We start from the raw sequence: 12,847 nt of genomic DNA on the forward strand, positions 1-12,847 counted from the left end.
GTTGGTACCATCACCAGGTTTGCTAGCCAGTCCGGGTGCTTTATCTCTCTGATGAATCCGGCCTCCAATAACTTGGCTAGTTCCTCTCCCATGGCCTGTCTCTTAGGTTTGGAGAAACACCGAAGAGCTTGCTTGACCGGCTTGAATCCCTTTAGGATATTGAGGCTATGCTCGGCCAGCATGCTTGGGATTCCTGGCATGTCTGAGGGGTGCCAGGCAAATATGTCCCAATTCTCGCGAAGGAACTCTCGTAGTGCGGCGTCCATGGCGGGGTTTAACTGTGCCCCGATGGAGGCTGTTTTTGTAGGGTCCATTGGGTGGACTTGGAATTTGACTATTTCATCCGTTGGTTTAAAAGAGGTGGACTTGAATCTCTTATCGAGTATCACGTCGACCGTGTCCACTCTGGAGCGTAGCGTGGTTAGTTCCTTGGCCGAGAGGGCTTCGGATAATGCCTCGAGGGCCAGTGCGGCTGTTTTGTTTTCCGCGTGGAGTGCTATGTCTGGGTCACTAGTGAGGGTGATGATTCCATTGGGCCCGGTCATTTTGAGCTTCATGTACCCATAATGGGGTACGGCTTGGAAGATTGTGAATGCCTCACGTCCTAAAAGGGCGTGGTATCCACTGCTGAACGGGGCCACTTGAAATGTAATTTCTTCGGACCTGTAATTCTCTGGCGTACCGAATACCACATCTAGTGTGATCCCAGTGCATCATCCTCCCGACTGGGTATGATTCCCCTGAAGGTTGTGCTACTTTGCTCAATGCGGTTCCAGTCTATTTCCATTTTTTGAAGAGTTTCCTCATAGATGAGATTTAATCCGCTGCCGCCGTCCATGAGTACTTTGGTGAGTCGAAAGCCGTCCACAACTGGACTGAGGACCAGTGCAGCTAGTGATCGGGTTTTCAGAATTTAGGTTCGTCACTGGCATTGAAGGTAATAGCCGTGTCACTCCATGGATTTATTGCTGCTACGTGGCAGATTTCGGCCATGCTGCGGAGTGTTCGCTTGCGCCTATTATTTGACGCAAAGGTCTCAAACACTGTTAACACCGTATTGTTATCCACGGGATGGTGCTGTGTGGCATTTGGGATCAGAAGATCCTCACCACTTTTGGCCACCTGCCGGAGTATCCAACATGCTCTAAGGCTGTGTGTTGGTATTGTATCCGTTGTACTATCAATTTTGCAGGGTCCGTTAAGCCATCCCTCGAGTACGGTTCCATGCCCTGTAGAGGTTTTTTGTTTCTTTGCAACTAGCTCGGGTGTCTTATGATAGTGCACCCTTTTACTTCGGACTGGGTGTATATTCGGAGCCGGATTATCCCAAAATTTCGTTTCGGTTTTCCAGGCGCTTTCCATCGTATAGTACTTTCATACTATGGATGCCAAGTCAGTGAAGCGTGATATGTCACGGCGACTTAAGGCGTTAAGGGTTCCCTTGTCTCTGCAATTATTGCAGAAAAGTGAGCCTGCATCTTCCTCGCGACAGTCCTTAACCTTGTTCATCACAAGGAGGAATCTGGCCCAATAATGATGTACTGTTTCATGGGGCTCTTGCCTGATGTGGGAAATATTGTTTATGTCTGGGTGGGTGGGTGGATTTGAGTCCGAACCCCTACCCGATCTGAGACCCAGGGGCCGAGGAGTTTCCAATCTTGGAAGTTCGGGTACCGGAGTGTTACCCGATAAGTCTGGCCCGCTGCCTGATTCTAGGTTCAGGGCTTTGGTAATGTCCTCCCGTAAGTAGGTATCTGGCTCGAAGAGCTCAGGAATCCGGACATAGTTAGTCCTCAAAATAGAGGAAGAGCTGCCGCATTGTTCCTCCCCCACCGCAACGTGATGGGTGACCGATGGAGAGTTAATCTCCCTTTGATCGGGTTCAAGCCCAATCCGATCATAGTCTGTAGCGACTCCCAAGGCGGTGATGTGATCCAAGAGTTCGTTTAGGGAAGAGAGCTCCATTGGATCCATCTGCTCGGCGACTTCCGAGCCGACGTGGAGGCTGTTTTTGATGACCCGAGAAGTCATTGTCGGTGCAGTGGCCGAACAGGCAGTCATGACGAAACTGCCTAGCCGGAGAGTTTGGCCGACAGCCAGAGCTCCCCCGGCGGTAATGTTGCTTTTAAAAACGAGACGAGGCATCCTTCCTTACAGAGACGTCACAGAGGAACTCTCAATGAAAGCACCAATGTCGGTGTCAAAACCGGCGGATCTCGGGTAGGGGGTCCCGAACTGTGCGTCTAAGGCGGATGGTAACAGGAAGCAGGGGACACAATGTTTTACCCAGGTTTGGGCCCTCTTGATGGAGGTAAAACCCTATGTCCTGCTTGATTTATTTTTGATGATAAGAGTATTACAAGAGTTGATCTACCACGAGATTGGAGAGGCTAAACCCTAGAAGCTAGCCTATGGTATGATTGTATGTTGTCCTACGGACTAAAACCCTCCAGTTTATATAGACACCAAAATGGGCTAGAGTTACACAAGGTCCGTTACAAAGGAGGAGATATACATATCCGTATTGCCTAGCTTGCCTTCCACGCCAAGTAGAGTCCCATCCGGACACGAGACGAAGTCTACAATCTTGTATCTTCATAGTCCAACAGTCCGGCCAAAGGATATAATCCGGCTGTCCGGATACCCCCTAATCTAGGACTACCTCAAGGCCCAAGGGCCTGGAGGCGGCTTAAGGCCCGATATTGTAAACCGTCGTATGTAAGGAAAGACTTGTAAAGAAAGGCATGTAAAGGAAGCCACCGAGCCGGACACGATTATGAGCCGGCCGGGACTCTGTATGCCACCAGGCATCAACCCATGTATATAAGGGGACGACCCGGTGACGGCTTAGGGCAAGAAACAACAAATTGATAGCCAAGTCGGCGAGTTGAGCCTCTTGGTGATCTAAACACCAACAATACCAATCCCAACTAGACGTAGGCTTTTACCTTCATCGTTAGGGGCCGAACTAGTATAAAACCCTCTCATGTCCTTTGTCCCGATTAACCCCTTTAAGCTTCCTAGTGCAATGGCCCTACGAGTAAGTCCTTGCTCTAGGACATCTGCCGTGACAATTCCACGACATATTCCTAAAAAAAGTATAGCTGGGCTAGCCATTTTCAGCTTGAAACAAATTAAGATCTGGGCTGGATATCTGGCCAGGGCTAGACGGGCCACAACCCACCTAGTTAATAGCTGCGGCGATGTTTTCGTTGTTGTTCAGAGGAGAAAAATTAATATCTGGGATAAACATCGCTCAAGAAAAACTATGCAGTGCTCACACCTCAAAAAAACAAATACTGCTCGAACTGCTTGGTCCCAGCTGTCGGCCGCTTCTTGTGCAATTCTCTCATTTATTGACTACATAGGTTGACAATGCTATGGGACTGTGATGTCAGGAAACCAGGAGGTAGCAAAAAATTATAGTTTTATATACTAATAAGGAGGCACTTGCGTACGTGCGGCTATGGCCCTGGTGGGTCCCCACTGTCATCCTCTCCAAGTAAAGTCATCTCCTCATCCTCATGTGCGTTGACCATGTTGACAATGCGTGACGGAGGCGCCACGACGAGCGCAACAACTTGAAGGACGGCGGAGAGGGCCTCATGGGCCCTACAGATGGTCTAATACAGCGCCCGCTGCTCATTCGGGAAGCCAGGATCATAGGGCCACATGTCCGTGATGGCATTGTCGTTCGCTTGTTCACCGGTGCTCGTTGAGGAGACGGAGAATGCAGCACTGGTCCTCCTGCGCTGGTAGCTCTTCCGCCATTAGGGTGTCGAAGTGCGGCCGCACCTGCTCTATGGTGAACACGATAGTGGCGCCGGCTCCTGGTCGGAAGCTACGTCCGTCGTCTGATTGTCATCGCTCAGCTCGGCGAGGTAGCTGGCGAGCCAGCATGTACGGCTACTGGACCAACCCGCTGCCAAGCACGAGTCTGACTGCCCTGGCCCACCCAGACCGCCTCCCTCGCCCGCGCTTGCTTTCCGCCCAAAATGGTTTGCGCTGCCCGCCCCACTTCCCGGTGCATGCGATTGCTCCGCCTTCAAACGACACAAGTGCCGTACGTCCGTCCTTCTGCCGCCCACATTAATGATATGCGGTTGCCGACACCACACGTCCGTCCCTCCGCCGCCCACCATTGCTATATAAACTGCTGCGCCAACCATAGCCGCAGTCGTCTGCATCCGTTCCTATTCTCCTGTCCACACCACTACTACCCACCATGGCTTCCTCGCGCTCAAGCGCTCTTCGGGACGGGCGGATGATGGCAGCCATTGCTGTCGTCTGGCTGGCTGGCAGGCAGCGGGAGGACGACGACGTCCCAATGGAGAACATGGTAGTCGACGATCCGGCGCCAACCCCCTCCTCCGTGCCATCCTCGTCGATGCAATGCACCATGACCATCGGCGAGGCCCATGCCCAATATATGGACACGGTGAGGCAGAAGCATGAAGAGCAATTCTGGGAGGCGCAGGCCGACACCGCCTACAACCACCATCTCCTCGAGGAGCACCTGCAAGCGGAGGAGCAGATAACCGCGGAGCAGGCGGAGCAGGAGGCGCTGCTCGACTCGTACCGGTCCGACCGCGAGGGCTGCCTCAAGCGCTGGCGCTACTGCATGCGGGTGGCGGAGGCTGCGGTCGCCTACAAAGAGGGCGATGAAGCGGGCAAGGCACTGTTTGGCGAGACCGAGGACGAGGCAGAGGACAATGCCAGTGCCGACGAGTCCTCGCTCCGCTGGCGTCGACGAGGCCCTGCTCGGCCGAGGCCCCGTGGCGCCAACAACGAGGCAGAGGAAACCGCTGGCTTCGCCGAGGCCCCACCCTGCCGACAACGAGGGGGGGGGGGATTTCCCCCGCTCCACTGAGGCGCCGCCCACCGACAACAAGACATAGGACATCGCCGGCTCCGCCGAGGCCCCGCCCCGCTGCCAACGAGGCCACACCAGACAGAAAATGAGGAAGAGTAGAACACGGTAGGTCGCCGTCGCTCGGGTCCAAGTAAGGCCATCGCTGCTACCCTCCGGTTGCTGGCACTAAGCTGTACATCATGGAGCAATTCTATGATTACAGGATGATTGAAGAGAGCTCCGTGGTTGAGCAAGCTCATGAGATACAGTCATTTGCTAGAGAACTTGAGCACTTCAGTTGTATGCTACCGAACAAGTTTGTTGCGGGAGGTATCATCACTAAGCTTCCTCCTTCGTGGATCTCATTGGCACTCTTGATGTGGAAGAAAATGCGAGAGCAAAGGACACACGTGCTCGAGGAATTGAGGGAGGATCTAGTGCCAATCTGGTACAGAAGAAGAACTTCTAGCCCCACAAGTTCAAGAACAAGGGCAAGTTTGATGGTAAAGCAAAGTTTGATGGGAAGAACAAGGCTGTGCGACACACGAACTTCAAGAAGAAGAATGACAAGAAGAAAGGTGTTTGTCATTTCGGGATCCTAATCATTGTGCTCCTAGTTGCCCTAATCGCTATGACAAGCTAGGTGGGTTGACCACTGCCGGCCGGTTAGCTTCTTGGCGGCGACGTGGAGTCAGAGAGCTATGTTGGAGAAGGACGCTGCTTCTACTTAACTGCTAGTGCAGTTGGCTGAGTGACACGTGGGCCCAACAGGCATCTGGGCCACATGTTAGTTACGCAACTGCACCTGCAGTTAAGTCACTGAAGCTTTTGTTCGGCTCAGCCGAACACAGGTGGGTAGCTTCAGTTAATTAATTATACCTCCAGCGCATCCCTTTTTAGTTGAAGAATGTATGAAATGTAATGAAATCCGTCATGTTTATATGAAATCCGACTTTGTGTGAATGAACTTATTTCGATTAGTTCGAATTCTTGTATCACTGGCATAGGATGAACATGCAAAACAATACGTACTAGCATTATTCCCAGGGTGATCACCTCGTTTGCAGTAGTTTCACATGTACTCCCTCCGGTCCTTTCTAGTCTGCATACAAGTTTTGTCTGCAGTCAAAGTATCTCTACTTTCACCAATCTTATAGAAAAAAGTATGCACTTTTCGCAATGTGCGAAGTAAAAAGGAACAAAAGGAGTACAAAGAGTTTGAGCAGCTTTTTAGCGTTCCTGTACATTGCAGTCAAACACACAGGCCTCGCAATTCATAGAGAACATTCAAAACAATCGTTGATTATCCATCTCAGCGATTCACATGTCAGAGCCAATATTTACTTCACAACTAAAGAATAAAGAATAAATGGATCGACGCTGCTGACAGCAAAGGGCGTCCCATTCAAAAATATCAAACGCGTGTCTTCTTTCTAAAATAAATGAGCAAAATTTGACAAGGTTTTCCCACTCCAAAATATCAAATGCCTACGATTGTGGAATGAGCAGGGTTTGCCATCTGTTCGGACATTGACATGGCACCTCATGCTATATAAACTAGTTCTTCTTTTTGTGTAGTTCCACCAAAATCAACCAAATTCGCGTGTATCTTGTATGATTTCGCCCTTATATGTTGAAACACCTTGAACTTATCGGCACCTCCCTTTCTTGTGGTGGAAATGAATGATTCGATGTATTCATGAACATTTTGTGCAGTTCCCATTGAAATCAAGCTGGGCACCCTGTTTGCACAAATACAAAAAAGTAATTAGTATAAAGCAAAATGTACTATGAATTGACAGTTTAAACAAGCACCTACATGGTCCATGTAGAGCACACTTTTAGAAAAATGGAACTCACCCGAAAGAATCCTAGAACAACATTGTACATGCGCATCACAGCAAGAAAATGGAGATTTGTCAGTCCTTCTGAGCTGAAGTTAGTTTGGTCTTGTGGGGGGTAATGTAACCATCCTTCAACTACTCCTTCTGATGAGAAGAAGCACAGGGCTTCTTCATCCTGGCATAATCAGAACTAGTCACTTCACGTACTCCATATTCTTATTCACAGGAGGATGATCCTGTTGTGCAAAGACAAGAGGATAACTAAATGCTAGCATCCCTGTTTGCTCGAAAAAAGGAAAGGAAATATTTAAAACAACACAGATGAAGCACTTCTCAAGGACAATACCACTTTTTGATGACAATATCTAAACAGTAGCACAACACCAATAGAGATGACAAAGCTGAATCATATGGATGAAATCAGTGGGCGAGTACCAACCATTGTCAGGAGGCTTATTGTGTAGAGCATACAGATGAAGCACTTCTCCGGAACCATCTGTTGCTATCTACTGTGGTGGCCATGCTTAATATATACTCCTTGATTAGATTAATGTTTACAACATCTTCTTGTGAAGTTCCACTAAAATATATGGTATCTTCAAAGAAGATCCCTGTTTGCACAAGTAGAGATAATTACATATTACATTAAGAGTGGCATCAAATCAGTGACAAAACAATTTCTCGTTCCAGCCATAATAATAAATTAAGATGCAAAACTATGTCATTACTTGTGTCATCACAGTTCTAGTGCTTCATTACAACATCAGGAGTTGATTTTTGTTTTTCTTCCGCTTGTTCTTCCCCTTCATCACTTGGTTCAATAACAGACAAGATTTGCCTTCAATGTAATATTTGGCATGTCAATTAGGTTGCACAAGTATAACACTAAACAATGACATTAATTTTCTGATGAAAGTGGCAAAATACAGGCCAATAGTTGTGAAATATCCTTATCTTTCCTCCATGGGATATTGCGGTGCACATACAGATTGGAAGTCTTGTCTCCATTTGTGCAGTTCACTAAAATCAAGCAACATTACCGTACAAGTAGCACAACATATGAAAGCACACTACAGAATCATGTGAAAGAAGCCTAGTACTGACCTCTCATGACACGAAATTCAAACAACTCACAAGAAGATGATCTGAACCAAATTTGCCAACACGGATAGGAAGTAAGATCTCCTCTTGTGCAGTTCCACTAAGATCAAGCAATCAAGCAACGTTGTCGGTGTGACACTTTGGTTGAACTGCACAAAACACTCTTAAAACAAAAGTGTTTTGTGTAGTGCAACAAAAGGTCACAATGGCAACGAGGTGAAGTAGATAACCCTGTTTACACAGAGGTGCAAAGGAAACAACTAGTGGTCAATAACGGTGGATGACACAGAATCCAACAAAAAGAAGCATCTACCTTATCTAAATGGGAAAGAAACAAAGACAGTAGCATTTCTCAAACGGTGGCATTGATTAATATAAACAGAGAGATTATATTAACAATAAAATTTGTTAAACATGTAATTTGCTTTTAACTGTGGCATTGCATCAATTTTCCAGCGGCATTATTAGAGGGTGCTTGTTTACAGGGACATTTTGGTGGAGGGACTAAAAAACTCCGTGTCAGTCCCATCTAAACCAAACAGGAGGGACTTTTAGGGACTAAAAGTGGGCATTTGAGACTAAACAAAGAAGACCCCGAGGGAGAGTCTTTTTTGGACATTTTCCAACAGTTGCCCCTGCCACACATCGCACCTTGTCTCTATTAGTTCATTACTAGGGGTAACATGGTATTTTAGCATGTCATTTAATAACTTCTAGTCCATGTTTAGTCCCTGGAACCAAGCAGGCAGGGACTAGGGAGTTTTTAACCAAACAGGGCCTTAGATTAACAACATCTAAAGAGTTGCACGGGACAGTGGACGCACCAGCACCATGTTCATCTACCGATGTACTAGGGTGAGGCACAGTCTGTTGCAACAAAGAACAAACAACCAAGGAGCATATTTGTGTTGGTCCCAGTTTTGTTATCTTTAGACACCTTTCCCTATGTGAGCACAGCAAATCTAGTCCTGCTCAAACTCTATAGCCTTGTCCCCCAAAACAAAAGATCAATTCATTACAGATGTGTGTACTGCATTTGTCATTGTTTTCCCTTTTCGACCAATGTAGGTACTGGATAGCCAGTCTGTACTAGTACTTTCCCCACTTCCTTTCCTCTGTGAACCACGTCCTAGATTTATGCTATACAACTTTCTCCACTACTTTCCCCCATTCCTGTCCTCTTTGAACCACGTCTTAGATTCATGCGATACAACTTTCCCCACTACTTTCCCCCTTCCTTTCGTTTTTGAACCACGTCCTAGATTCATGCTATACAACTTTTCCCACTACTTTCCCCCATTCCTTTCCTCTTTGAACCATGTCCTAGATTCATGGTATACAACTTTCCCCACTACTTTCCTGTTTGATCCAACACCTAGATTCGAGTGCCGAAGCGGAAAAAGCCCACATGCTGTAACGCCCTCGATGCGGCTATATCTCCCACGTGTCGAAGCACGACTTAGAGGCATAACCGCATTGAAAGCAATGTCGCAAGTGAGGTAATCTTCACAACAACCCATGTTAATAAATAAAGGGGAAAGGTACATAGTTGGCTTACACTCGCCACGTCACACAAATACATAAATAACATTACATTCATCCAAATACACTCAAGGTCCGACTACGGAACCAAAATGAAGATAAACCCCAAATGCAACATAGTCCCCGATTGCCCCAACTGGGCACCACTACTGATCATCTGGGAAAGACACATAGTAACGACGAGAGTCTTCATCGAACTCCCACTTGAGCTCGGTCATATCATCTGGAGCGGTCTCATTGGTCCCTGCATCTGGTTTTGGAAGTAATATGTGAGTCACGGGGACTCAGCAATCTCACACCCTCGCGATCAAGACTATTTAAGCTTATAGGTAAGGCGAAAGGTATGATGTGGAGCTGCAGCAAGCGACTAGCATATATGGTGTCTAACATACGCAAATGAGAGCGAGAAGAGAAGGCAAAAGCACGGTCGAACAACTATGATCAAGAAGTGATCCTAGAACAACCTACGTCAAGCATTACTCCAACGTCGTGTTCACTTCCCGGACTCTGCTGAGAAGAGACCATCACGGCTACACACGCGGTTGGTCCATTTTAATTAAGTTAAGTTTCGGTTTTTCTACAACCGGTCATTAACAAATTCCCATCTGCCCATAACCGCGGGCACGGCTTTCGAAAGTTCAAATCCCTGCAGGGGAGTCCCAACTTAGCCCATCACAAGCTCTCACGGTCAACGAAGGATATTCCTTCTCCCTAGACAATCCGATCAGACTCGGCATCCCAGTTACAAGACATCCTCGACAATGGTAAAACAAGTCCAGCAACACCACCCGAATGTGCCAACAAATCCTGATAGGATCTGCACATATCTCGTTCTCAGGGCACACCGGATAAGCAATCCGTACAACTAAAACCAGCCCTCGAGTTTCCCCGAGGTGGCGCTGCAAGGGGCTCTAGTTTTTGGACCAACACTTAGAGGAGCACTGGCCCGGGGGGTTTAAATAAAGATGACCCTTGGGCCCCGGAAACCCAAGGGAAAAAGAGGCTAAGTGGAGAATGGTAAAACCAAGGTTGGGCATTGCTGGAGGATTTTTATTCAAGGCGAACTGTCAAGGGGTTCCCATTATAACCCAACCATGTAAGGAACGCAAAATCCGGGAACATAACACCGATATGACCGAAACTAGGGCGGCAAGAGTGGAACAAAACACCAGGCACAAGGCCGAGCCTTCCACCCTTTACCAAGTATATAGGTGTATTAAGATAAAACAATATAATAAGGTGATATCCCAACAATAAACAAGTACCAACAAGGAACGATCTCCAATCTTCAGCTGCAACTAGCAACGCTATAAGAGGGGCTGAGCAAAGCGGTAACATAGCCAAACAATGGTTTGCTAGGACATGGTGGGTTAGAGGTTTGACATGGAAATATGGGAGGCATGATAAGCAAGTGATAGGTATCGTAGCGTAGGCATAGCAAAAGAGCGAGCATCTAGCAAGCAAAGATAGAAGTAATTTCGAGGGTATGGTCATCTTGCCTGCAAAGTTCTCACAGTTGCCTTGATCCTCGTAAGCGTACTCAACGGGCTCCTCGTTCACATACTCGTATCCCGGCTCTACCCAAGCAAGAACAACAAGCAAAAAGGAACACAATCAACCATGTGCAATGCTCAAACAACATGATGCAAACATGGTAAGATATGCAAGATGCGGTATGTGATGCATATGAAAGATTTGGAAAGGAATGAATGAACCTGGCCTCAACTTGGAAACCCAAGAGTGCCACTGGAAAGAGGAGTTGATTTCAGTCGAAATCGATATAAAGATCACCGGAATCGGATGCACGGTTTGGAAATGGCAAGCAAAACAAATATGGCACCGGTCTGCGATAATAAGCACGAGACCGCCTAAATGCATCAAGAACAACATGCTACATGTAAGTGCATCTAGTGCCACCCCTAGTTGGTTTTGGAGTATTGACGAAAAACCTAGTTGAGGGACTAATGTGTTTGTGAGAATTGCAGGATAACACAGGTAGAAGTCCCTCATTGATTCGGTTTTACTACCAGAGATGACCCCTAAAAATGTATGAAGACATTGAAGCTGAAGGTGGTATATGAAGATGTTCACATTGAAGACTATGACAAAAGAAGACACGTTATGAAGACTATGGAGCTCGAAGACTTAGATCTTTCGGAGTTCTTTTTCTTTTGTGTTGAGTCATAGGAACCACCGCACTGTTAAGTGGGGTCCAGGAGAACCAGTCAGAATGACTGAAGTGATGCCTAAACCAAAAACCTATGTCTTCGAGTGAAGACAATGAGAGCGAATCTTGTCCAGAGCCGGACAAGTCAGCTTTGCTTGTAACCCAAGTAAAGTTGCCATGAGAGTTTGAAATCTGACCGTTGAGACACGTGTCAGTTCCTTAGTGACCCAGGGTCATTTCGGACAAATCAGGTCGGGTTGCCAAGTGGCTATAAATAGCCCACCCCCTACAACCATAAACGGTTGGCTGCTCAGATTTCAGTGCACGGCTTTTGTCGTTTGAGAGCAACCCACCTTGAAGCCTTTGAGAGAAAATTCCTAGCGAGGAAAAAGCCCTAACCACCCAGAGCCAGAGAACATTGGGCATCACTTAAGTCTTCTTGTCTGTGTGATCTGAAGACTTATTACACTTGAGGACTGTGAATCCTCCAGACGGTTAGGCGTCGCGTTCAGAGCATCCAAGAGACATTGTGGATTGCCAGTGAAAGAAGTCTGTGAAGGTTTGGGAGTCTACCTTGAAGACTTACCAGAGTGATTGGGCGAGGACTATGTGACCTTAGCTCAAGGAGAATACGGTGAGGACTTGGTGTCCTGAGCTGCGTGTTCAGGACTGGGTGTCCGGGACTGTGTGTCCTAAGGTTTAAATACCTAGCCGCTCCAACCAGACGTACAGTTGTCACAGCAACTGGAACTGGTCCAACACATCATTGTCTTCAACGAGTCACTGGTTTCATCTTCACTTCCCTTTTTCTTACTGGTACTCATTGTGAAGCCATTGCATGCTTGCTCAATCTGTTGTCTTCACAACATGAATGTATGATCTGTTTGGCTTCATAACTTCTTCCTACCTGATCCTTATTACACTGCAGCTGTTTGTCCTTGTGCTTTCACTCTATTGAATACTTGACCATGGCTTGCCTAGTGTAATCTAACTTCCGCTACATAGTAATAGGCAAACTCTTCACAGTTTGTCTTCATAACTCCCATGTTTTGAAGACTTTCATAAAAATCGCCTATTCACCCCCCCTCTAGTCGATATAACGCACTTTCAATTGGTATCAGAGCAAGGTGCTCCCTTGTTTTGTGTGATTCGGTTTAACCACCTGGAGTTTTAGCTATGTCGACTGCAGGGATAATCAAAGTCTCCGCTGCGTGCCCCGTCTTCGATGGAACTGAATATCCCTACTGGAAGAATAAGATGCGCATGCATCTTGAAGCCATTGACGTCGACCTATGGTATGTCATCGAGAACGGCGTTCCCAAGGCTGGAGAAGGTGTCACT

Source organism: Triticum urartu, chromosome 2 (genome assembly GCF_003073215.2).
Source record: "Triticum urartu cultivar G1812 chromosome 2, Tu2.1, whole genome shotgun sequence".
NCBI classification, from domain to species: domain Eukaryota; kingdom Viridiplantae; phylum Streptophyta; class Magnoliopsida; order Poales; family Poaceae; genus Triticum; species Triticum urartu.